Consider the following 27716-nt stretch of genomic DNA (forward strand, 5'->3'; position numbering starts at 1 on the left):
TTGAAATCCAAAGCAATAAATATCAAACTTCAATCATTTAAAATTCTCACTCGTTGGTACCTAACCCCAAAGAAACTATCAGTCATAACCTCTAACTATTCGCCTATGTGCTGGAAAAATTGTGGCAGTATAGGCACATTTGCTCACCTTTGGTGGCAATGCCCCAAAATAAATGCATTCTGGGTAGAAATACTAAAACAGATAAAACTAATAACGAACTGCGAAATACCACTGGATCCTCTTCTAATCTTTTTAAACCTTTGGCAAAATCACGACATACCATCCTCACAGAAAGAGTTAATCAACAACCTACTAACTATAGCAAAATCTTCAATTGCTTACTTTTGGAAAAAACAAACACCCCCACCAATCTCCCACTGGCTCTCAAGAGTATGGGATCAACTTATCATAGATAAAATAACAGATAATTTAACCAACACATCACACAGATCCAACTTTTATGAAAAATGGTGGCATTTCTTAGACTACATTGACAGAACGGAAGCAAATCCTCCAAATTGTTTATATCAGAAAATACTAGATAAGTTAGTTATAAGCTAAGTCGCTTCAAGAAACTCTGTATAACATTTGTAACTGTTATGACTGCAATTAATAGCATTCGGTTGTCAATTTTTCTATGTAAAATATCTTATTGTTACTTTCATACCTTACCTTTTGTATTTACTGTTTATGTTTTAATGGTTGAGGTTGTTTATTGTTATGTTGATAAATAAAAATTGTTATTAAAAAAAAACAGAAGTTATTTGAAGGAGCAAATAAACCAGGAAAGTACCTAGCCTCGCAACTGAAGAAGAAAAAAGAGAAGAAAATCATTAGTAGGATAATGGAGGAAGGAAAGGAATTGAAAGATCATCAAACAATTAAGCGTGCCTTTTATAAATATTATGCGAAATTATTCCAGAGGAAGGCAGTAAATTTGGAAGAAATAGACCAATATTTGCAAAAAACAGATCTATCAAAGATAACAGAAGAAATGAAGCAGAGACTGAATGCTCCAGTAACAGAGGAAGAAATCGTACGAGCAATAGAAGCAGCAAAGATTGGGAAAGCAGCAGGACCAGATGGGATCACTGCTAAATTCTATAAAGCAATGAAGGAAGACCTTGTACCGGTATTAAAAAATATAATGAATGACACACTTCAAGGAAAAGGACTTCCAGATACATGGAATGAAGCGAGTATTGCTTTGATCCCGAAAGAATTACAAGACTTGACAGATGTGAAAAATTACATACCAATTTCACTTATAAACAATGACTATAAAATAATGGCAAGAAGATTAGCAGACAGGCTTAAAATATGGTTAATGGACTTTATAGGAGAAGACCAGGCTGGATTCCTACCAAACAGACAACTAAAGGACAACTTGAGAGTGGTTATAAATGCCATGGAATATTTTGATAAGCAACCAGACAAAGAAGTTGGCTTTTTCTTTGCAGATGCAGAGAAGGCCTTTGACAACTTGAACTGGGACTTTATGTTCGTATCAATGGAAAAGATGGACCTAGGCAAAGAATTTATAGAAGCAGTAAAAACAATATATAAGGAACAAAGAGCAACAATCTGTGTCAATGACGATCTGACAGAGAAGTTTGAAATAAGAAAAGGTACAAGACAAGGATGTCCACTATCACCGTTATTTGTGATGGTCTTAGAAATATTACTAAGGCAGATCAGAGAAGATGATGACATAAGAGGAATAAAAATAAAGGGATCTTCCTATAAATTAAGAGCATTTGCAAACGATGTGATGTTTATAGTAGAAGATCCACTATAAACTCTGCCAAGACTACTGGAAAAAATTAAGGAATTTGGAGATTTGGCAGGCTTCTATATAAATAAAAAGAAGTCAAAAATAATAACTAAGAACATGACCAAGAAGAAACAACAGGAACTAAGTGAAATAATAAACTGTGAAGTGGTACATAAGACTAAATATTTGGGAATAGAGCTAACAGCTAAAAATATTGATTTATTTAAGAATAACTATGAAAAGCTCTGGACACAAATTGAAAGAGATATGATAAAATGGAATAAACTAAACTTGTCGTGGTTAGGTCGGATTGCCACAGTTAAAATGAACGTGTTGCCTAGAATGATGTTCCTAATGCAAACAATACCAATTGTGAAAGGCAAAAAACAATTTGAAAAATGGCAGAAGAAGATATTGGAATTTGTGTGGGCAGGAAAGAAACCAAGAGTAGAGATTAAAGTTCTTTGTGATGCTAAGGAAAGAGGCAGAATGCAGTTACCTGATCTTTGACTTTACCATGAAGCAATATGTTTAGTCTGGTTAAAAGAATGGGTGTCTTTAACCAATCATAAACTACTAACTTTGGAAGGTTATAATAAACTATTTGGATGGCATGCATATATGTGGTACGATAAGCATAAAATGGACGCAATGTTTCAGCACCACTATTTGAGAAGAAATTTATTGTTGACTTGGCTAAAGTACAAAAAATTTATAGACCAGAAGAAACCACTTTGGATTATACCAGCTGAGGTGATCAACCCAAACTTAGAATATAAAGGAAAAGAATGGCTTACTCTCAAATACTTAACAGAAGTAACAGATAATGAGTTGAACCTTAAACCAAATGAGGAGTTGCCATTCAAATATGGTTGGTTGCAATATAGACAAATCAAAGACTTATTTGATTCAGACCAAAGAAAAACAGGCCTTAGAACCAAGAATTCAGAGCTAGAAGAATTACTGTTGGGAGATAATAGTAAAATAATTTCTAAAATGTACAAATTGTTATTGAAGTGGTTTACAGAAGATGAAAGAGTCAAGGTGCAAATGGTAAAGTGGGCTATAAATTGTAATAATGAAATAATGATGGAAGCACGGGAACAATTATGGAAAAATACTTTAAAAATATCAACATGTACCAGTATTAGAGAGAATGGCTATAAAATGTTATATAGATGGTACTTAACACCGAAAAAATTAGCCATAGCCAACAAACAGCTATCTAATAAGTGTTGGAAATGTAAGGAGCATGAAGGTTCTCTATTTCATATGTGGTGGACTTGTCGTAAGGCTAGAGTTTTGGACCAAAATATGTACTGAGATGTCTTTGATACTTCGTTATGATGTTGCAAAAAATCCAGAAATGTTGTTATTATCATTGCATTTGGAAGATGTTAATATAAATGATGAGATATTGTTATATTATATGATATCAGCAGCTTGAATAATATATGCTCAGTACTGGAAGAGAGAAGAAATACCTGAAATTGAAGAATGGACAAGGAAATTGTTGTACATGGCTGAAATGGACAAACTAACAAGAAATTTGAAGGAGCAAGATCCAGAAGCATTTTTGGAAGATTGGAAAAAGTTGAAAAAATACATGGAAAAGAAATGGGATGTTAAGGGACAATTATGGTCTTTCGAGGGGTTTTAAAGAAATTAAGTAAGATAAGATATAATTAAGATCTTTACTAATAAGAAGAACACCTTTAGTATAGAAATAAGGTATTATTAATAACGGGAGGTTGGAGTGCTGTTGGAAGTCATTATTGAAAAGGGGGGAGGGGAGGGGTGGGGAAATATACACAGGGGAATTGAAATGGAATGTATTTGTATTTGAAATTGATTATATATTGACCCATCCAATAAAAAATCTATTTTAAAAAAATAATGTAAGGTCTCTCTCCCCTTGGAATCTGATTGGTGAATGTTGTTCAGGAAAACAAGATTCTGCCTTATGAGGTGAACTCAGTGCCTGCCTGCTGCTCAAAGTAACAAAATGAAATAAAAAACACAAACTTTTTGGTGGAAGGGACTTGTTACAATTTAGTTTCCCAGTTTGGTTCACCATTCCAGAAGCCGCTAGTGATTCCTGTGTGTATTTTCAGCTCTTTTTTCTGTTATGCACACCCCCTACTGCCCCTATCCCCCTTTTTTGTTTTACATGTAATCTGAAGTCTATGAATCTCTGGAAGTAGCTCACTGCTTTGTGACTTTTTATTAGTTTTAATGCTATTGTTGTAGTTTGGATTTAAATCTAATGTGATGGGAATGGCGGTAGAACTACATCTGGACATCATGAACTTACTGCTGAAAGATGGGTATACCTCATTAAGGTCCCTCCCCTTCCTAAATCCCACCGTCCCCAGCCTGCACCCCAAAATTTCCAATAATTCCCAAACCGTAATTGGGAACCCTAGGTGGGACTGGAGGAGAAATCTGTATTAGACTTGGACCTAAAGCTTGAGAGAGCCCTGGGTGCAAAAACGTATTATTTATTTATTTAAAACACTTTAATGCTGCCTTTCCACCCAAACAGGGCATCTAAGGCACAGAACATGAAAACATTAAAACATCTGAACATTAAAAGAGGTAGTTATATTAGCCAATACTTTCCCTCTGTGGTGCCATATGGCAAAGGGAACCTTCCATCTAAGGCTCAGATGTCATTGTGCAAAGAAACTGTCAAGGCAAAGCAATTGGCAAAGTAGAACAGGGTGTATTAGGATGGCCACTTGATGCAAACCAGACAGGCTAGAATGTTTGAGGCCACTCCTGCTTCAGCTTTTTATGCAATACAATATGATAAAGAGCATTATCAGTTTACATGTCACAATATCGTAAGTCTGAGGTCACTAAACAGTATCAAGTCTAAGAATGCTACAGCTACAGGTTACATAATACATTGGTCAAGCAAAAGAACAGAACATGTGTAGGCAACTTAGATAAGAAATACGGTAGGGCTAGATATCTCCAGGGATGGACTGTCCCTTCTAAGAAAAGGCTATCTGGTACTGTACTGGTTATAGCACACTAAATGGAAGAGACAGCCAGCAGAAGCACATAGCAAGAAGGGTCAAAGCGGGGGCAGTGTGTTTCCACTGGGCTCACCATAAGGGCAATATTAAATATCATAAAGGGGATAGTTAATATGCCCTAACATATGTTTCAGAACAAAAATAGAATTTTTGTTAACAACTTATGTTTGTGTTAGATCAGAATGGTGTGTGTGTGTTTGTGCTCTTACAAGACTCTGACAAATTATGCTGTGTCCTGCTTGAACCCACACTTCTTCCTAAGCTTAAGAGTGGTACAAAAAAGCCGTATGTTACATCTTTAATTCTTGAATGCCTGCCACACTCCTCCTTACAGGCTTTCTCCATGTCCATTGCCAGTGCTGATGCTTCCCTCCATGCCTTTTAAAATATGCTCTACAGACGTTTTCCTTGCTATTTCTTTTGTTCCCTCCACCCCCATGTCCTTGTCATATATTCTTCAGCAGCTAATTGACCTTCTTACCATGATTTTCCCCAGGGACCCCTGACTTCAATGTATAGGTCATATTTCTTTTACCAGCACCTTTTCTAATTATATTTCACCACTTTTCCCTCCCTGAATTTCTTTTATATTTATGAATTAGGAATTAACAAAATAAATAGGAAATCTATTTGTGTAAAGAAAGAAACACTATGCCCCAGCTCTGGATGTCAGTTTAATCACATTTGAGAACTGGATTTCTGCCTGATATAAGGTATTTTCCAAAATGGAAGGTAAACAAAAAATTTAAGCTAATTTGAGGCTTTCTCACTTAATATACCTTTTTAATATCAATGAAATAATGCAAGATACAAGAAGTCTTTGGAATAAGAACTCTGGTGGAGAGTGCTTGTTCCTTTTGAGGGGTGGAAAAATTACTGTGCAAAAATTAGCAGTGTGTACTCATTTTCTAGCTCAACTATGATAATATGATCCCATTTTCAGAATTTAATAGATGAACTGAGCAGAAAAATTAGGTCAGTGGAAGTAAAATTAACAGAACCCTTCATCCTTGAAGTTCATTGAATGAAGACACTAGCTCTGCTCTCCTGCATACATTATATGGTTTGTAGCCTGTAGCACAGAATGCCAACTGGCATAACAGCAGGAAACACACCCAATTAATAAGCCAGTCTATTTCCAGTATACTTCTTTGATAACCAGTGAGTAAGCACAGTTCATTAGAACAGTGGTTCCCAAACTTTTTTGGGCCACCATCCCCTTGGTTCCATAAACCAGTTCCCATTTTCCCCTACCCTACCCTATAAAAACATTATTCAGAATAGCAGTTTGCATGAGCCCCTAAGGAAGATAATAACAATAAAATTCCAAACAGTAAGAATTAATTGCACATTTATTCAAAATCCAATGAAAACTTTTTACTCTAATTAATTCCAAACTATCTTGTCTACATTTCTTCTTTGATTTTTCTGCTTCTGCCATTTCTGTTCTGAAACAAAGAATTTAACGATTAAATTAAATGATTATGTTAAGGGCTTGCCAGCAACAACTTGAAAGATGACAAAGAGACAAAAACGCACACAGTGATAAGAGTTTCTCAAAACGTGGTATACTGGTCTAACTAAAGTTTTAGTGATGTGTTTACTAAATATTCTGATAATTTCCACCAGATTTCAGCACCATCTGGATGCAGAAATTTGAAGAGAGGAAGGTGTTTTGCTGTAGGCTGTAGCCTGGTCAATCCTAAATAAGTGAACAATGCACTCGGAGGGGCCCACCTCCTGCACCCCTTGTCACCCCCTAGATAATCCCACTGCCCCATAGGGCAGCAGTGCCAACTACGGGAACCACCGCGTTAGAGGATCACCCTATGCTTCGGCAGATAGGCACTGGGCAAGTCCTGCAAACGCTCTCCAGAGTTTTATGTTATATATTTGCTTAGTAATAGTACTACCGGAAATTCTGAAAGCCTCGCGCTCTTTACAGTCACATCACAGTACACAACTAGTTTACATGTTTGGTTTATTTAAAACGACTGTTTTCTGATCAGCAACAGATAAGTGTATACTAACGACTGAAGAAAACGTTTTGATCAAATCCTTGAGTTAAACGTTTCCCATAAAGGGAGACAAAACAGGTTCTCACAGGCGCATCAAAAAGACCCATCCCGACAGTACAACCTCCACCTACACGTTGCACGTTTTGTTATATGCACTGCTCCCAGGAACACTTTCTTGAGAGCCTGAGTCGGAGTCGATGGTTTTATTGCCCCCTTAACCTCTTCCCCCTTGAGCTCCGAGAGCAAGCGCCCTCCTCGAGCCCAGGTCTAGTTCTCCTCGTCAGGAGTCACCTCTCCCCCTGCCCTTGTTTCTTTCCGCGTGTGGTCTAAACGCGTGGCGGTGCCGTGGAGACGTTTTCGCGTGTAGGCAAGCGGGGAAGTTTTGCAACGCTCTGGGCTGCTGACGTTGCCGCAGCCCGGCTCGGCTTCGCCCGCAGCCGCTTTGTATTCGAGGGCGCCTCCCGGCGTTCTTTCCAGCCTCCCTCCGAGTCCCGCTAGCCTGTGGCGTCGGTTCGGACTAGAGCGCGGCGAGCGCGCGGCACAGCCTGGGCAGCGCCTCCGCCTCCCCGCCGGCCTGGCTGGCTCTCCATTGGGCCATTACGTAAATGTCAGCCGCCGCCGCTTCTCTCCTTCTCCTCCCGCTTCGCCTAGTTATGCAATCCCCAGCGCTTGCATCTACTGTACCACACACACTGCTCCGGCGGGGCGGGGGGAGAGAAGGCAAGGCAAGGGAAGGGGGGCCGGGGTTCAATTCAAGTCTGGTCCTGCCCTTGCTCCTTCCCTCCCGGAAGCATCCATTGGCCGCTCCTCGGAAAGCCCTGAGCTCTGATTGGGGCTGGGCGACCGCCAATCATCGCAAAGGCTGGCATGAGGATTGTACGTTGTGAGGAGTGTACAGTATTGACCTACTAACACAGATCTCTCGCTGGCGGCGGCGGCGGCGGCGGCAAAAGACATCTCGTCGGTTGCCTGGCTTTCTGTGCCCGCTCTCTCCTGACACGGCAGCGGCGTTGAGCTGCCCAGAAAAGGCAGCGCTCGTACCGGGAAGGGGTCTTCGGGGGGCCTCCCCCTCAGGCTTTCCAGCCAGCAGCCTGAACGCTTTTTGATCTCCCGGCTTCTCTCCCAAGTAATCCGCTTCAAAGACGGAGGCAGATGCCAAAGGGATCTTCGGAGAAGACCTAGTCCTCTCTACCGGAGGAGATTGCTGAGGTATAGAGCCTTGCAATGCGTTGCTAAGGGGTCTTTTCCCACGCTGGACACTTTCTTCTCACTCTCGGCGTTAGTCAGCCTTTTCCAGCTAGCTAGAGCTAGACATGTGCTTCTGGTAAAAACCCATCTGCCTGTCTATCGTCTCCTCTATCTGTTATCCTCGCAACTTTTTTCGCCCTTTGGCACGTCACCAGCGGGACTCGCCACCTTAAGGTGGCTGCTTGGCTTGCAGCGCCCCTTTGAACGGCTCTCAGGCTCAGCGGTGGCTGCCGCCGCCGCCGGCTCTCGGTGCTACATTGTTGTTGCATAATCTGCCTCCTTGTTGGAGGGGATTGATGTGTTGGAGGAGGAAAGGGGTGGTGGGGGAATGGAGCACGACACGGAACCGGGACAGGGAAAAGACGCTTGTTGTGTGTGGGGTGGTGGTGGTGGTGGAAGAGATTAAGAAGAGAAAGTTGGCATTCTGTGTATCAGCAAGGCCGCGGGGGGGGGGGGTTTAAAGGATCCCCCCCCCATGAGGATTCGAAAAATGCCTGTTTGGGGAACTGTATAAAAGGTTTAAAAAAACAAAAAACAAAACAGACACGCACACGCTTTCCCATCTGAATGTCTAAACAGCCCGAGGGGGGTTGACGGGACTTGTTCTTTCATAGATTGCATAATCTGTCCGCTGTGAATTACCGGTAAGCGTTTGATACTCTGCTAGCGTGCAGTGCTTTGTTAATTTTGGTGCAGCGTTCAAGATTGTGATCTTTCGTTACCTTCCATACAACTTCTCTGCTAGGAAAATGTGCTTTTGAAAAAGCCGAACGGTTGACGGGCTGCGCTTCTTTTAAAAACGAGAACGCGAACGCCTGTTACAGTCGCCTAGTTCTCCCAGCTCTGAATTTGTTTAGCGTGTTTTTATTGCCTCTAAATTCGTCGAGATGCCGCTTTCTCCCGATTGGTGACTGGCTTTCAAGCGCTGCGTTTCCTGATCGTTCCTGGAAATGTTGCATTATGTAACCGCCGAATTTGCTGCCAGGCAAGCTAGGAAGCTAATTATGCGTTTTTCTAAATCTCGCCACAGAGAAACTAGAGCAATCTCAGTCTGAAAAATGTCAGACTAACTGATTCCCAAAGTCGTTCTTCTCCTCCTCCGTCCCCCTCCCCGGCTCCTCGCCTCTTCAAGAAAAGTAGATAGCTGTGTAAGTGGGGAGGCAGCTCGGCTTGTTGAATGTGTGCCATGTCCCTTAAAACGAAAATTGCGCACGTCTATATTTAGCCCTATCACATTTGAGCAATTGTGGCTTCATGGGCTATTTCTGGTCTTTTCTCCAGAGCTGTGCAAATAGACGTTCAAGGACATTTGCTTGCGTTTTGAACTCCACGCCCTCGGGGACGTTTTGATAAGGCTGGTATTTTTAGGAAGGCATTTCGCCCAGACATCAAGTGGTTTGGTAGGTGTTGGCTTTCTTGCTCTCCATCCTCCCCTCCCGCTCTCTGGAAAAAAAAAGACCTTTAGGAGATTATTACGCATTTCGGGAAAAGCGAGGTCGTGTCTGATCTCATCGCTCGTATAAACTGCAATGACAACGACGAAGGCTGGCAGGGTGTGTTGTGTTTCTGTTCTTATTCCAACGTTGTGATTTCTGTAACATGCCAAAAAAAAAAAAACACCACTCTGATCTAGGTCAGTATTACATTTCGAAGGGCCGTACTTCTAATGGGCGATCATAGCGTACGTACTGGCAGTCTTTTCTCTTCCAAATTTTTGCCTTACTTAAGCCCATCTTCTGGGGGGTGGGAGTGGCCCTGATCCGGAGTCGCTTCCAAAATCCAGTTAGAACACTGCCAGGAAACGGGGCACAGAATCGGACCCCACATGTTTTTGTTTTCGGTCGCTGCCTTCGTTGAGACCGATGGAAACTCTTTGGGAGGTGTGTCACACAGACATTCCCTAGATTCAAAGGGCACAAAGTGACCCCCTTTGGGAATCGGTCTGGCTAGCTGGTGCTTAACCCAAGTTTTGGGGCGGGGAGAGTCGCCGTGGGCCGGCCGAGAAAGGAAAATTCCGCTTCGATTCTCCAGCGCGGGTTTTTTTTACCCGGGGCACCCGTGGAGCGGGGGGGGGGGGGAGCGGGAAGAGCGGAGCCGCGGCCGGGCTCGGAGGGAGGGCTGACCGGAGCCTTAGGCGTTGGTTGTTGTGACTGGGAAGGGAGCGCGCTGGCTGGCAGGCAGGCAGGCAGAGGGGGCTGGAGGGCGCTGCTGCTGTAGCTGCTGCTGCTGCTGCGCTTCGCATTCCTTTGTTCTGGAAGGGGGAGCGAGACGAGGCAGCGCTCCAGCGGGGCGGGCGGGGGAGAGCGGGAGCCAGGCTGGCTCGAGCAGGGCAGGCGAGAGGAGTAAATAAGGCAGGAGAACAGTTGTTTTGTGTCCTGACAGGGAGCGAGAGCAGAACAAGACGGCCGGAGGGAGGGATGCGTCTCCAGTCACGTAGTGTGTGTACTCGCTGCTTGACGCGGGGACGAGAGGAGGGAGGGGGAGCGGGTGGGCAGAAAGCTCCTCTCCCTCTTTCCCTCCGCCTCTCTCTCTCTCTCTCTCTCTCTCTCTCTCTCTCTCTCTCTCTCTCTCTCTCTCTCTCTCTCTCTCTGCCCCTTCTGGCTTGGGAATGGACTGGTGCGAAGGCAGTCAGGCTTCGCTTTGGCAGCTTGCAAGGCTTCGACGGCCCAAGACTTCTCTCAGATTTAAATGCCCTCTGCTTGCGTGCCTTTACTTTTCAGGCGGTCAGGCCTCGATTGGATTTCTTTTGTTTTAAAAGGAAAACCTAAACGGTGTGGCACCAAAAGCCCAAAACATTCTGGACGGATTGTGTCTAAGGAAGGCCTGTTTGCCCCCCCCCCCCCGGCCACACTCCTCCCATGGTGCAGTTGGTTCTTAGCAAAATTTCAACCCCCTCCAAATTTTCCTCAGTTCCCTTCTATGGCCAACCTTTTCTTCAAATATGAAATGCTTGTTAGTAAGTTGGTAAGTGACAAGAGACTTCACTCAGATCCATTGCCAAATGCTGTGGTATACTGTGGGTGGCATTTGCGCTGCACACCGAAAAGAGAGCTTTAACGACCACAACCAATGGTATTATTAGTTTGGCAGTTTCCAGAGCCTGTATATACAAGCTTGGGGATTCCCCCCTCCTTTCCACAGTGGCTATGAAATCATTGATATTCCACTGATGTTAATGTTACCATGAAAACGAGTCTTACCAAACTAACAGAAAAGCCCATGCATATTTCTTAGATGTCCCACTGGGACATCTAATTGAAGCCTAAGCATGACCCCAGTTGTTAGCCATGATAGTAATAGCCATGGCCAGAGCAAGAATGTTTTAATAGTTTAACACATTTCAGTGGTGGTAAAAGACAGTTAATTGACTTGAAATTCCAAAGTAGTAATTATCCCCTATGGAAGCAGTGTATAACCACTCAGTGGCAGTGTATAAAAATCCTACCAATGATAAAATCCTACCAAGATTATATTTACAACATATTAATTTTATATCATTTTATATTTTTCTCTGATATATTAATACTATTTGCACACTTTTGGTTATTTTTCCTTCCACTGCCTGACCTTTACTGTTTTTGTTAGAGTTTCTGAGACTTTCCGTTTTAGTGAGTTTAGTGGGAACACCTAACATAAAGAATGTTAAGATTTGCCACAAACTTTCCTGGGTTGCCCACTGAAGTGACCAGATGGCTCTACTGTGACTTCATTGTTCTAATGCCAGGCCCATGGCTGCAGTTCTGAGTCAAGCACCCAAATAATGAGATTGGAATAAATGTTACTATTTAAATACATTTAAGTAGCGCCTTTAGGGCTGATTCTCCCCCACACCCTTTTGGAATGATGAGAGAAACTCTTGTCATGTGACTAAGGTCACATTCAGTTGTTACGTTTTAAAAATATACACATAAAATGATTTATGTAGACAACTTAATGTGATACTGTAACAACCTTGCTTGCAAACACCTGTATCATACATACGGTCTTCAGATCTCTGAAGAGTTTATTTGTATAATACAAGTGTTTGCAAGCAAGGTTGTTACATTCTTATATTAAATTCATGTCTAACTGAAAAACAATTTGACTGGCTCTTAGAAAAACAGCAAAGGCTGTGATCTTACGAACACTTTCCTGGGAGTAAATCCCACTGAATAAAATGGGGTTTACTTCCAAGTAGGATTGCTTTAGGCTTGCTCTCAGAGTGTCAAAGCGATATGATAACTTGAATGGAGCTTTCCAGGCAACGATTGGCTTTTCATGCCACAACAAAAGTTGTAGCAAGATTAATGAAGAAAGAAAGCACATTAGCATTCCCCCTTAAATGTCACATTTGGTTGGGATGGATCTGTGGCATTAGTTCTTCCATGCAGAAGTTTCTTAACTGATGTGAGATGGCAGACTCTTGGTCTTCCTTGTGATTTTGTCCATTGCTTGTCTACTTACCTGTTGAAATTCTGCCAGATATCTTTTATCCATTGGACTCTGAGTAAGGGGACCTCATGTCTGCTTACTTATCCATATAGTAGTATCTGGTCTGACCAGGATTATGGTATCTGCTCTCTGGGATTCTGTAGTTTAAATTTTAGTTCTTCATGTTTTCTAAAATTTACAGCCTGGGCTAGCTATACATGATGATAGATTTTGAAAATACACTTTAAAATTAACTTTAATTCTAGTTTTTTAAAATCATAAACACAAATAATTGTAATTTATTTTGTCTCTAAAAGTGGATTGTAAGACGCCAAAGCTACACAAGATTCTAGCTTTGACTCAGTCCCTATAACCAGGGTTTTTTTTCAAGTGTTAATTAATTGAATTGAATACAGAGCTGTATAAATTAATTTTCATTTTACCTGCCTTCCATAGTAAACACAAATTAAGGATTCATTTGTACTTGTGGGAAGGTCTCACAGGCATCAGTTTTGCCAAATTAAAGCTCATTTGTAAGACATAATGGGCAGTTTCTAGTATGTGTATCCGAAGAACTTCACACATGACAGTGCTGGTGAATGTTATTTTTGTGTTCTGTATGACCTTCCTTTGGAAGATGTCATATGGTTAGCAGCAGACTTAACAATGAATTGCTCTCATCACACACAATTGCATGAAAGCAGATGAATCACATAGGATGTTTAGTGTTATCTGACATGTGTGCAGTGGTGGTGGGCTGCTTGAGTACTACATCTCACTGATGCATCAGGTAATAGATTGTCGTTACTCTAGCTAAATACTTGAATATATTACCTGATATGCTGTGAGTGTCCATTATTTATATATTTGCATATAAACAATGGGATTATATAATAATTGAAATATACTGCAATGTGGTTTTAGTAGGCTGTCCTATATCTGAACTGTAACAAAGTAGCACATCATCAAGACATCACAACCTAATTAAACTAGGATTTGCTGAATATCGAATATACAATGGGTAAGAATGTATTGTAGCCAGGGCTGGGTTCATCAGCCAAGTGATCCAAGCAGTTGTTGGTGTGCCAAATTGGCAGAGGCCACCAACTGAGAGGCATGGCTTCTACTTGTTGTTGCAACCTGGTCTAGGTTCAGGCTAGACTGTGGAGTGTATCTGGAGTCTGCCTTGGTGAGGCATAGTAAGAGATAGGCACTTCCTCCCCATTTGCACATCCTTGGAACTGATGGAGGTACATGAGTGGACATGCTACCCCACTTATGCTGCTGCCACCTGGCTCCAAGATGAGGCATCTTGGAGCTGGGCAGTTGCAACATAAGTGTGTGTTGGGGGGAATCCTACTCTATCATGTTCTGACTGCTTGCCACAGCAAAAAGAGTTGAGCTGGCCGTTATTGTAGCTGGACTTATATAACTGTATTGCATTCATGTCTAGTTAGTCACTCAAACTGGAGGTCTATTTTAATTTAGTTTTATTGGTCCATGATAAAGAGACTTGTAATTTGTCTTTTCTTTGAGCTTTCTTGAGGTCCTCTGGCTGTACTTGTTATTTTGTCCTTAGCACGAGCTTCCCATTTCCCATATTCACAAGTTCTGCAGGAACAGGTCTTTACACCTAGAGCTAGTTCTGGTCTGGTCTTTGCTCCTGCCCTGAGTTCCTCTACCTATGTGTCTCCACAGCTGAACATTGACTATCCAACACCAGTTAGTGTTTTGGCTGATAACTTGATCTTCAGGCATCCCACTCTGTTCCACAGTCCTGCATCTTATGTCTTCTGTGTTCCTCTTTGCATTCACCACAAGTTCTGATCTTACAAATTCCCTCAGTCTCCCATGCTGCTGTGTGTGGGAGCATTTTCATAATTTTGGCTCTACAGCTGAAGTGTCGTCAGGAATCATTGTTTATAATTTCTGTAGAATGTTCACTATAGAAAGGGCTTTGAAAAGTTTACTTCATTTCATTTTCAGAAACACACAGTGTATGTGTGTGTGTGTGCACGCGTGCATATGTGCACACACGTCATGAAATTGAGGCTGAAAATTAATTATTTGCCCAAGACCAGAATCTGAACATTATTTTTGAGGAGAAACAAAGAAATACACACCCTGCTCCCATGTTTAAGGCCACTGGACTGTGGTAGCCTTCAGGTATCAACATATCTCTTGTTATTGCAGAGCCCAATGACATTAATAATTGGCACATTTGGCCATTTATGTGTTACTAGGTTTCACAATAATCATTCTTGCCTTTCAGTTTTTAATTACCATATATTTTTAGCCTTCCTTATTCTCCAGGGATTTGTTAACTAGTCTTCATAGTCTTCAGCATTCTGGCTTTGCGGGTTCAGATTTCTATTGTAATTTTTTTTAAAGAAATGGTTTGAGAGTTGTCAAAAAGCTTATGCCTTCTCATGAGCAATGTGAGCTTACTCAGGCTTCTTATGGTGTGTCACCTCCTGTGAAGAAAAAGACTGTTAGCAATGCGTGCACAGTCAGTCAAACACTGCTGTGCTTTAGCTTGAAACAAAACACACACTTTTAGCTTATTTTAAGGTGGACTTTATTACTAAAGGTTGTGCAAACTTCTTTTATGTAATGACGTTCTTTTTCCAGATGGCTGCCTCCCTACATTATCATTATGATCTGCAGTTTATAACATCACTGTGATGCAATCATCGGAACAATACATTGCTTTGTTTTATGGTTACTGCATATTGTTAAGCAAGAGGTCTGACTCATCAGCTAACAGATTCTTCTAGATGACCTTGCCATGGTTATTTCAGATTTCTCTAGTATGAGAAAAAAATACTGCAGGTCCTCCCGCAAAACCAATTAAGAATTTAAACCAATAATGATTTCAGTTTAACCCACACATCATGGAACTATTTCAAGTGAAATACTTATAGCTTTAATCAACAGTATGGCAGGTTTGGCTGTCAAAAGCAAGAAGCTGAACAAATAAGGAGCAAAGTGCTATCAAAAAAGCATTGCCAAAAACCTTTGCATCTCTCATTTTTTTTCTTTTTGAAAATTTGCCATAATTTCTTAGTATGAACACAGTCTGATTTACCTTAGTTTTTTCAAACTGCATTTGTATTGTTCTTTATCCAAGTTAGCATTATATTAATGTTTTTCCTGCATATTACGTAAGAGACCTTTGCATTTTTACAGTCTTTCAGCATTGGGAGTGGATTGTATTTCAAGATGCAATAATTATAAACCACTGCAGAAAGAGGGAGTGACTGAAATCATATTTAAACTTTAAATTCAGTTAAAACAATATAGATTTTAAACTATTTTAATAATTAAAACTTAAACCATCTATTTGTTAATTAACAGTTTTTTAGTCTGCAGTGTAAAACTATGTAGGGTTGATCCTTTTGGGGTTAACTGGAGGGTTGCCAACAGGCCTATAGAGGCATAAGGTATAGAAATGGGCAATTTAAGCTTTTAATGGCATGGAAGTAAATAATATCATCTGGTAGCATGTTATTAAATCTCTCTTAAAGGGACAGGGTATTTCCCCACTCTAGGTAGTTGGCAACCCTACTTAAAGGTGGTGCCATGAAAATAGCCCCTACAAACAAGCCTGGCATGTATACATTTTTGTATGATTGCTGAAGGTGGGTTGGATCTATATCCACATGCTCATGTAGCCCTCATTACCCACTGTGCCTTTATGTTTGCAGTTGGCTAGAAATGCCATCTGATGAGGCCAATCTAATCCTCATCCGAATGTCATGTACTTTGAGTTCTAAGGCAGGAGTCCCTGACCTTTTTGAGCCTGTGGACACATTTGAAATTCTGACACAGGATGGTGAGTGCAATCTGAACATGGTTGCCACTGGAGGCTGATACAACCACAAAATGGCTGCTGCAGCAGGTGGACCAACCACAAAATGTCAGGAAGTAATGTTATGCATAATTGTAATAGTAACACTTAAACATTTAAGGCAGAAGCTCTGCTTAATAGGATGCCTTTTAAAATGAACATTCTGTTTGAAAATATTTTCTAGCATACACACGGCTTACCTTCAGTCACATAGTGAAGATCCTTTAGCTGGTGACAGCTGTGCTGAAAGCAGTTTTTTTTTTAAAAAAAATGCTCAGCCAGTCAGATCTCCAATAGCTAATTAGAAGCTGTTGGACTAAAGCTCCACCTGACCCTGCCCACTTTCTAAAAATATTTGGTGGGCATCAAGAAAGGTGTCATTGGACATTGAACCCTGTTCTATGGGGTGGATCCAAATCATACCTTGCTTAAGCAGAAGACATTTCTGCTCATGGATTAGGAGCAGGTTTTTTGAAAGTGAGAGAGAAGATGCAGAGAGCTTCAGGGAGAAGAGATGTGAGAAAGACACATTTCATCCATTGAGTGCCACTCATAGTTCCTAGAATCTAATCCTCATCCGAGACTAAATAAAAGCTTCCTACTAGAGAATAAACAGGGTTTTCTGTTCTGAGGTTCCTCATTAAAATATGTGTACATTTTTTTAATGAGTGCCAGAGCATTGCTAAGGGGGAGTTTGATGGCATTCTTTCAAGAAATAGTGTGTACATAGTATGGGAAACTGTTCCATCAATTTTGTTCTTTGTAATTCTTCTAAATATATGTTGTTCACTCACTTTTCTGACATTTTTGATGTGTTTTTTTCTTACATATCTGCCCAATCTATTGCTCTTGTGGAAATCACTGACTGATACATTATGAGGATTTCACTTGGAATCAGATTTGCTAGTTGCATCATTTTCTTTTCAGAGAATGGTCAGAGGAATATTCAGAAGGGAGTAGGTTTGGCTGTTGAATTTTTGTAGTTGATCATCAAAGTGGTTTGCTGAATGTGTGCATCATTTGAAATTATGAAAAGCTCTGATATTGCAAGTCTTCAGCAAAGTTCCATGTAAGCATAGAGAGTTCCCACAAGTGAATCTCTTTGTACTACTGTAGCCTACTTAAACTAAAATTATGATGCATACTGGTTTTGTCATTTAGCATAAATAAAGGAAGAATGTAAATAGTGTTGCTGATCTCAATATAGTCATTTGAGTATACACCAATTAACAATGGATACAATCTATCAGATGATGCTTGTGCACAGGCATCATGAAAATCAGCATGAACTCTGAGATCAGTGGTTGATATATTGTCTGAGCCTGCTCTTCGAGCTAATGGAAATGTACTCAGATTAATCCCGCAGTGAGACATTTGTTTTAAATAGAATTGGAACTTTGCTCAAGGATCAACTTCAGAATTCTATTATCCTTTAGATTTCTCTTGAGGAAAGAAATAACAAAAAAAAGTTTAATTATCTGAAAATACTTGAGGTATTTGATAAAAAAAAGTTTATTGCAAAATAATGATAAAAATTGGACAATAAAATCAGAAAAAAATCTACATAAGTTAAGTGCGAGAGTAGGGCATTTTCAAATCACTTGTCTCAATGAATATGCCAGTATAAAAGATGAAACAATTGTCTTTGAACTGATACTTACCAACTCCGGTTTTTGAATGGCATAAGATACCAGCTAAGCCCTATGCCACTGTACCATCAAGATACACCAATGTAACTTAAAGATATGCCAATGTATCTGGAGATATACAGGCACTAAGGCACACTTTAAAGGAGAGAGGCTTAGTCAGTATCCTAATACTCTAGCCTGCCCCTAGCAACGGTATAATGTTATACCAGCAACAATCCTTGTGTAACGAGGAATATTTCCACCCAAACCGAAAAGAGAGAAAATATAACCACTTTCCTACAGCCACTCTTCCAAGGCATGACACAGCTTGAGATACCAACTATCCCTGCAGCCAATCATTGCTCTCCCAAGCACTATGTAAACCCCAACCAGGATACCTGTATGCCAGATTGTAGGGCATGCAGCATGGGGCCATATCTTTCTGGCATTGTGAAGGGAACATCTAGAACACATATGGAGGAGGGGCTTTTGTGATAGGAGCTCTAGAGGAAGGATGCTTTGCATAAAATCACAAACATTTAGAACAAACATCAAAGGGAAAGAACAAATATTGTGTTTCTTGGGTTCTCACTGGTTTACCTATGGTTTACCGTGCAGGGAAGGTGTTCTGTTCCTTCTGCTGGCATCACATTGCCCACATTGACATTGTTTCTTCCATCTCTGGCTGTCATAGGGTGTAATTAACATGCTGCTCGGTAATTGGTGGATTATCTTGTAGTTACTATGGGCTTCAGTGCAATTGTTATGCTCTCTGCACCTTGGAGTTGAATCTCTTTTTCATTCTGCTGAGTGAGCATAGCCTACCAACTTACAGTGCTGGCACCCTCACTTGGGGTTTAGGATTAGCCTCCTTCCAAGGCACTCAATTAGACTACTGAGATAAATAGGAAAAAGAGCACATGTAGATCCATTCACCTCAGCTGTGACTAGACATGGACACGTACAGAAAAAAAAACCCGAACATAGTGTTCGTTGTTTGTTGCCATCCATGAAAAACGAACTCTGATGAACATGATCCTGTCACGAACTTGTTCGTTGTTCGTGGGGGCCAGCAGGCTCTCCTCCAGCCATCAAGATCTCTACTGTACCGCTCCCAGAAACCCTACCTCAGCAGGCAGCAGGAAATGTACCAATAATAAATAATAGCTTGGCCCCAGAGCCTGGCAGCAGCCCTGGAACTTGAAGGGGTAGATCCCTACTGCACCACTCCCAGAAACTTTACCTGAGCAGGCAGCAGGAAAGGTACCAATAATAAATAATAGCTTGGCCCCAGAGCCTGGCAGCAGCCCTGGAACCTGAAGGGGTAGATCCCTATCCCACCACATACAAAGAAAATTCAGGCACTCACCCTGTCTCTCTAACAGCAGCTGTCTCTCCCTGAAAGCCAGAGCTGGGACCCCTCTCCTGGTCCCCTGGTCTTTTCCTCTTGTAACAAATTTGGAGCTCCAGCCCACACTTGGAAGGAAGACCTGCCTATCAAGCTAAATTGGGCTTAGATTGGGGATTCCAGGGCAACAGGAGGAGTTCAGACAGAGTTCAGACAATCCCTGCCTGAGTTGCCATGGGAATTGATTGCAGGTGCCAGACTGTCTGGCTTGACGAACAGCAACGAACTAGGCTTGCAACTACCACCTGTTTGTTTAGAATGGGGCCTCACAAACAGCTTGTTCGGGAACAGCAGATTGGGCTGTTCGTGGCTTTTTTTAGTTCGTATTGCTGTTCGTGCCCATCTCTAGCTGTGACCCCTTTAAGCAATTGCCATTTTTGGCACACATTTAAATGTTGTCTAAAAGATAATTTAAATGTGTCATTTGTATAATTAACCTTTGGGAAGTATGGTTATACTTCAATTAGTTAATTTGTAACTATTAATACAATGCTAAATATATAACTCCTAATGATAAAATTATACCAGGTTCTGAATCTTAAAGGCAGGTAATATGGTTCTGCAGTTTTACATGCAACTCAGTTTATTTATTATATATTACCTGCTATTATTCTGCATTTGATAATATAAAAGTGGGTCTAGTGTTCACAAGATGAATGTGATTGCTTTACATTAAAAACACTTTTTCTAGTTTATTTTACCTCTCAAAGCCATGCAGTCAAAGCTAAGAAGTCACATATATGTGTTACATTGGCCTACAAGTTAATTATAAGTTAATTGTGTAATCTTTGAACGCATCAGATAGTTTTTGACTTATGAGAAGGGTATGTCCTCAGCAGTATAAGACTGCTTAATAATATCAGAGACTGAATCCTAATGCAGAGGAGTTAGCCGTGTTAGTCTGTGGTAGCAAAATCAAAAAGAGTCCAGTAGCACCTTTAAGACTAACCAATTTTATTGTAGCATAAGCTTTCGAGAATCAAGTTCTCTTCATCAGATGCATGGTACAGAAACTGGTCAAATATAGAAGAGGAGGGGAGGAGAGAGAAGATGCAATTAGGGGGGAGAGAGGGAGGGTCCTAATGTAACAATTTCTTCAATATGATTTGTGAAGTAACATCAAGTATTATTTTTGGTATTTTGGCCACAGAAAGTCGAAATCTAAGCCTTGTGGCCCCAAACACCTTATAAAGGAATATTTCTATTAAGTAAAATATAGTTTGTCTTAATAGCTACTTGTGTCTTGGCTCCAGTTTCTGCCTACAGCTTCATAGGATACCATATTAAGCAAGAGGAATTTCTCTCTTAGCTGGATGTTCCAGTTTGTGGTTCATCCTCACTTTCAGAGCCTTACGGTCAACTTTTTAATAAATCTGCAAGGTAATAATGTGCTTACCTTGTTTTCTGAAAACTGCATAAATCCAGAGAATTATTAGTTATCACTAAGACTTTTAAATGAGTTGCATCCTTAAGAATTCTCATTGTTTTCATAATTCTAATAGCCCTGTGATGGAGGCCATAGTCCAATTTTACCGATGGGCAACTGAAGGTGAGATACAGAGACAAAGCAAATCACTAATCTAATGGCTAAATTAGGATTTGTGAATAGGGCCAATAATCAAAACAGCTGACAACATAGTCTCAGATTAGTAAATTTTGTTTACCCTAAAAAGAATGTGATCAGTTAAAGAAAAATGCATACAAAATTGTAGAATTTTGTGCCTATTATTTGTCAGCAGTTCAGACTTTTAGGATGCAGATTTAAAACCACACTCTGCCATGAAAGCTTGCTGAGTGACCTTTGGCCAGTCACACATTTTTAGCCTGAAGTACCTTACAGAATCGTTATGACCTTAAAATGGAAGAAAGTACAAGGATGTCAATTGCTTAGGGTCCAAATTGTGTATGAAGTAAATACATAAATAACCTAGGCTCTGCAGGATGTTTCCCAGTGATAGGATACTTACAGTGCAATCTTAAATTACATTCTTCTAAGTTGTGTAATTATGCACTGTTGTGCATCATTGTACAAAATGTGCAAAACAGATAGAAATCTAGATATTTAAAACATTTTTATTCAAGATTGTGAAAATTTGATTTTGCTTACTTACAGTAAGTCCAGGGATACCATGGTGATAATATATGTAACTAACCAGATAGCTATAGCATTTTACAGTCTTGTTCTTGGGGAAGATGCTTACATTTGGTCTAAGAAGGCTAAACAGTAAGTGAGAAAAACATTTTCAAATAGTAGTATAATACATGGAAAACAAAACAGTGGCCCACAGCCTGGAAACAACTCAGTCTATATTCCAATTCCAAAAAAGGAGATGCCAAAGAGTGCAGCAACTATTAGACTCTCACTTTAATTTCCCATATATGGAACAAGAAATGCCTCATGTTCAAGCTGGATTCAGAAAAGGAAGAGGAACTAGAGATCACATTGCAAATTTATGATGGGTAATGGAACATACCAGGGAATTTCAGAAGACAATCAGCCTATGTTTTATAGATTACAGCAAGGCTTTTGAGTATGTGGATTATGAACAGCTATGGATAGTGTTAAAAGAAATGGGTGTGCCACAACATCTGTTTGTTTTGATGTGCAACCTCTACTCTGGACAAGAGGCTACTGTTAGGACAGAGTATGGGAAAACAGAACAGTTTCCGTTTGGCAAAGGTGCCAGACAAGGATGCATATTATCTCCCTGCCTGTTCAGCCTCTATGCAGAGCATATTATAAGGAAAGCTGGATTAGATCTAGAAGAAAGTGGAGTGAAAATTGGTAGAAGGAACATTAACAATTTGAGATATGCAGATGACACCACTTTACTGGCAGAAAATAGTAAAGACTTGAAATGACTACTGATGAAGGTTAAAGGAGAAAGCACCAAAGCAGGTTTACAACTGAACATCAAGAAGACAAAAGTATGACTACTGAGGAATTAAACAGTTTTAAAGTTGACAATGAGGACACTGAAATTGTTCAAGATTTTCTATTCCTTGGCTCAATCATCAACCAAAAGGGAGACTAATGAAGAAATCAGAAAAAGATTGAGACTTGGAAGAGCAGCTGTGAGAGAATTAGAAAAGATCCTTAAAGATAAGGATGTCTCTCTGGGGCTCAAGATAATCCAAACTATAGTATTCCACATTACTATATATGGATGTGAAAGCTGGCCATGAAGAAAGCTGACAGCAAGAACATTGATTCATTTGAAATGTGGTGCTGAATGAGGCGTTTTGCAGATACCATGGATGGCCAAAAAGCCCCAAATAAGTGGGTTCTAGAACAAATCAAGCCTGAATTCTCCCTAGAAACTAAAATGACAATATTGAGGCTATTGTACTTTGGTCACATCATGAGAAGACAAGATTCTCTAGAAAAGTCAATAATGCTAGGAAAAGTGGACGGCAGTAGGAAGAGAGGAAAACCTGAAATGAGATGGCTTGAATCATTAAAAGAAGCCACATCCTTCAGTTTGCAAGATCTGAGCAAGCCTGTTAATGATAGGATGTTTTGGAGGTCTTTCATTCATAGGGTCGCCATAGGTTGGAGGCAACTTTACGGCACATAACACACACAATACAGTGGTCATCTCTGTATTGAGGAAAGGCCATTAAGTTCATATACATAATAATCAATCTTGAAAACGTTACTGCAAGTATTTTAAAGAATATGAACATCAGCTTTAGAAAACAAGCACTAAATAATAATATTATACAGAGATGCAAATATGGATGGGAAGAATTTTTATATATGGCAACTTTGGCAAGTCACAACTGTCCTATGTAACGAACTTGGAGCAAACCAAGTTCAAATGGGTCTGCATCCCTCCCTATCATTTAAGTATGTATCACATGCATGAGTTCAGTCCAACAAGATGTGGAGGTCGGTATTGAAGTGCATGTGTGTAAACACACACACAGACACACATACCTTAATGATAAGAATTCAGTTAGGTCCATCGGTGTTCATTGTTCTGTTCATGAACTTAGAAATGAGTGTGAATTTTGTCCCATTACAGTGAAAATTCTGTATGCCTTGAGGGAAGAAGGAAGATTACAAGATCAATTCTATTAATAGTATATACTTGAAAATCCTTAGTACTTAAAATTTATAGATCAGTGATTTAAAACATTACATTGTCTTTGGCTGTCATGATTTCTCATTTCCTGTCAGTGTAACTTATATAACTATCTGATCCTGTTTCCAATAGAATCTATGGTAAACTATATTAGGGGATAGGCAAGACAAAAGAAATGCCATCTACCCTAGGACCCCAAGACAAATCACATGCAGTACTGTGGAGCATACTTACACTAGCCACAGCAGACTACCTTTGTCACCTCTCCCTTCTTGTCTCTCACTGGGCACAATCAGGCCCCTGTCCAAAGGCTTCAGACCATGATCTTTCTATCATAAACTGTTGATTGTCATCTTAGAATTAGGACTTACCAATTTGTACATGTGAATAGGCTTGTAACTTTAAGATCACAAGGCTGTGTATTGACTGTTATATTGCTGAACTGACAGTCAGTGCTACAAACAACCGTAATGGCATTCCTAAAAGCTCCAGATCTTTCAGGAGTGACTAATGTAATGCAGTATTAAATGTTGGTTTTAGACTGCTTTATGGGAGAGTAATAAAGTAATTGCAAAATTAATCATAAGGGAAAATGTTGGAACTTGAAACATAGTAATAAGAGTCATTACAGTTCATTAGTTTATGTGTAAATACTCGTTTGCCAATGAATTTATAGATTGCATCCAAGGTAAAATAGCTAGTTTTTATTAAAGGCATTTTGGCATTATAAAATGGGATTTAATTCATTGACAGGCTCAGTCTTGGGCTGATCTACATACACAGATTAACAGACGAGGTCTTTATCTTCATAATTTGGAGAACTGCTGGCTGACATAAAACAAAGCAGTTCAAGGTTGTCATTATTATTTATTTCATTAAATTTCTGTTCTGCCCTCCCCAGAAGCAGGCTCAGGGCAGATCACATCATTTAAAACACAATCACCGCAATAAATATAGTAATCCATAAATTCATAAAACATTTAAAAACCGTGGTTAATTAACATAATAAAATAAATAGGATAAATATCAACCACAATATAACTATTAGCTTCACTTGGCTAAAAACCCATAGGCAATACTGATATAATTTCTTGGTGTATTTAAACTGTTAAAACAGGGTGGTGATAAAGCTTCTAATGGGGAGGGATTAAAACATTCAGCCATTCCCTCCCCCTGTATGGCCAGTGGAGGCCTAGCCTAGCCTCAACCATATACCTGGCAGAACATCTCTGTCTTACAGGCACGGTGAAAGGATAACAAATCCTGCTGGGCTCTGGTTTCAATAGACAGAGAGTTCCACCAGGCCAGGGCCAGGACCAAAAAGGCCCTGGCTCTGGTCGAGACAAGGCAGGCCTCCCTTGGGCCAGGAACCACCAGTAGTTGTTTTTCTGATGATCAAAGTGTCCTCTGGGGTGTATATAGGGAGAAGCGGTCCTGCAGATATGCTGGTCTCGCAGATAGGCATTGATGAGGCTACTATAGTCTTGCAGATTTTAGAGAATTTAAGGTGGTGGAGCGGGGAGAAACTGTTTCAAAAGTTCTACCTAATGTGGGAAACAAATCTACTGTATGTAGCTACTGTAAATATTACGTTTGCTGTCAAAAATTAATCTAATCCCAACCGTAACAATATTTTCCCAACTGACAGAGGAAGTAGCACTAAATGACTGCATCAACTGTTTCCTTCATTCAATTTTTTTAAAAAAAATATGTAGGGTAACAAAAGGGAGTCTTCTCTGTGAAACAAAAACGGTCTACATTCTAAATCCATCTCCATCTGAAACTCTGTGGACTATAGGTTTCTGTATCACCATAAAGTAATTCTTACTTGACACACTTTCTCTTCTGAATTAGTGGGTATTCGGCAAACTCATCACTTCAGCCTAGTAACCTCATTGGCCATACCCATTTTATTCCTACGTATCTTGCTGTGCCCGGAAAGAAATTCAGACACTACAGAAGTGAATTTCATTTTGTATAGTTACAGGATAAATGAGATCAAATGTCTCATTCTCTGGTGAAATATGCGTCAGATAATATCTGAAATGAATGCTTTAGGCTCCAATCCAATGCAGACTGGGATGAGAATATATATCCTACCCAAAAGCTTTCTTCCACTCCACCAAAGGAGCACTCACTGAGGGTACTGTACCTCAGGAGTCTTACAATTGCCGCACTCATCACTCTGCTATTTCTAACCATTGCCATTCTGATTCTGCTGAAAACAGCTGTGTGTCAAGGTCCTGGAGAGGTCTGTTGAGTGCCCTACAATATAGCATCAAGTAGCTTCCATTTAAAGGGACGGGCCTCTCAAGATCAATGCACTTGGTTCAGCTGTGGCACACCTACAGTGGATTTCTACTGTTCATCCCTAGTTTGACAAGAGGATTACTTTTGGCATCTTATGGGAGTCTGCTCCACACACTGCTCTGTTTGCATCAGGTGGGGGTTTCAATTTTAGCGTGTCTTTCTTGCTGGGTGTGTGTTTTAATAGTCCTACCCTTTATTTATTTATTTATTTATTTATTTATTTATTTATTTATTTATTTATTTATTTATTTATTTATTTATTTATTTATTTAAAGTCCGCCTTTCTTGCTGAGACTCAAGGTGGATTATGCAGTATGAGATTAGTACAATCAGTATTAAGTATATTTCAATACAGTATCAAGGACACTTCCATAAACAATGCCATAGGGTAAATAGATATACAAGTTTAAAAGACATAGTATTAGCAAGAATCCAATACAGAGTAGAAAAAATACTGAAACAGAACATAATCAATTCTAGGTCTAATATTAGACAACATTGAGCACAGGTGGTACAGAGGAGTACATATTTAAAGCAACAGATAATATATAAGGCAATATAGTGATGAAGTCTATGGTCCCTAACTCATTAGTGAAGCAACTAGGAGCTCATCCCTACAATACGGGCCTCCCATTTGAGTAAAAGTCCTTTTTGAATAGTTCAGTTTTGCATCATTTACTGAAAGCCAGGAGAGTGGGGGCTCTCCTGACCTCCTCAGGCAGGTCATTCCACAGGATAGGAGCCACCACAGAGAAAGCCCGTGTACGAGCTGTTGTTGACTTCAGGTGATCTTTATTTCCATGTTAATTTGGATAGTTTGGGGTATGGAAAATCTGACCAATGTTATAATAACTTTTGCCATTTGGAAATGAAGTCAGCAAGTGTTATTAGAGGCATGTTATTTCACTAATTAACAATCTTGTCTGTTACATAAAGTGAACCAATGTTATTTAATATATTGCATTTATTTCCCTTAGGTATTAATTACATGTTATATGATGTATACTTCATATACTCCCTTATGAATCGCTTCAGCTGGTTAAAAAGAGAACAAAGAATTCAGTTGAATGGGAACTTGTAAAGCTACCTTGTTACAAAACATAAACATAGTGGGTTAGATCTCAACAATAAATTCCTTGCCCCAGCTATGGTCTTCAGGCTGCAAGCTGCTGAGTTTTCTTACACATAGGATGGCCTGCCTGCCATGAACAAGAACCTGGGCTTTTTCCAACAGAGAAATCTTGAAAGCGAAGAGGAAATTTCTCCAGAAATTTGGGAGTATGATTTTCTACATGAGAGTAGAGAACGGAGGATAGTGATAAGATCTCTGAGTTGAAACGTAGCTTCACCTCAGTTACAGAAATATGGGAGAAAGTTGAACCTGATTAAGTTCTTAGGCGGATTCATCGCCTAAAACCTGGCAAGGCTGCAAGTCCAGATGGCATTCCCCCTGAATTGTTCCTGTCAAGTCCGACTTGGTGGGCTTCACTTCTGGTTGTCTTTTTTTTCACAGCATTAGATAAACAGGTAAAATCCCTGCAGATTGGTACTCATCAGTTGTGGTACCCATTTATTAAAAAAAAAAAGCTTGTTTAGATCCTACGGATTACAGGCCCATTAGTTTGATTTCTGTGCTGGGCAAATTGTATGCGTTTGGAACTTAAATTGAAGTCTTGGGTGGTCAATTGTAATATTTTGGGACCTAAACAATTTGGCTTCAGGAAGGGCTATTCTGTAATGTATAAAGGGATAATCTTGTCACATTTGGCTGAGAAATATTTAAGGATGACTGGAGTATATGTTGCCTTTTTTTTAACTTAAAATAGGCATTTGATACTGTAAGTTCTGAGCAAAGCTACAAAAGTAAGCATTTTCAAAATGCTTATTGTATTTGATTCAATTACTGTATACTAGCACAACTCTACAGGTTAGGTAGTT

General features: G+C 40.1%; 2 protein-coding genes across 3 annotated transcripts in view; both read left to right on the forward strand.

Moving 5' to 3' along the window:
• The first annotated feature begins 7957 nt into the window (after positions 1-7957).
• Positions 7958-27716, forward strand: part of AUH (AU RNA binding methylglutaconyl-CoA hydratase) — a 175701-nt gene continuing 155942 nt past the window's right edge. Inside the window, exon 1 of the mRNA XM_054986095.1 lies at positions 7958-8045. The gene's annotated coding sequence lies outside the window, so the exon portion shown is untranslated. The remainder of the gene's footprint in view (positions 8046-27716) is intronic.
• Positions 7960-27716, forward strand: part of NFIL3 (nuclear factor, interleukin 3 regulated) — a 28644-nt gene continuing 8887 nt past the window's right edge. The window contains exon 1 of one of the 2 annotated variants that reach the window (XM_054986088.1): positions 7960-8045. The gene's annotated coding sequence lies outside the window, so the exon portion shown is untranslated. Of the gene's footprint in view, positions 8046-9411; positions 9485-27716 lie in introns of those variants that run through there. The other variant, XM_054986089.1, reaches the window with a different exon arrangement.

Source organism: Eublepharis macularius, chromosome 8, assembly GCF_028583425.1.
Source record: "Eublepharis macularius isolate TG4126 chromosome 8, MPM_Emac_v1.0, whole genome shotgun sequence".
Taxonomy (NCBI): domain Eukaryota; kingdom Metazoa; phylum Chordata; class Lepidosauria; order Squamata; family Eublepharidae; genus Eublepharis; species Eublepharis macularius.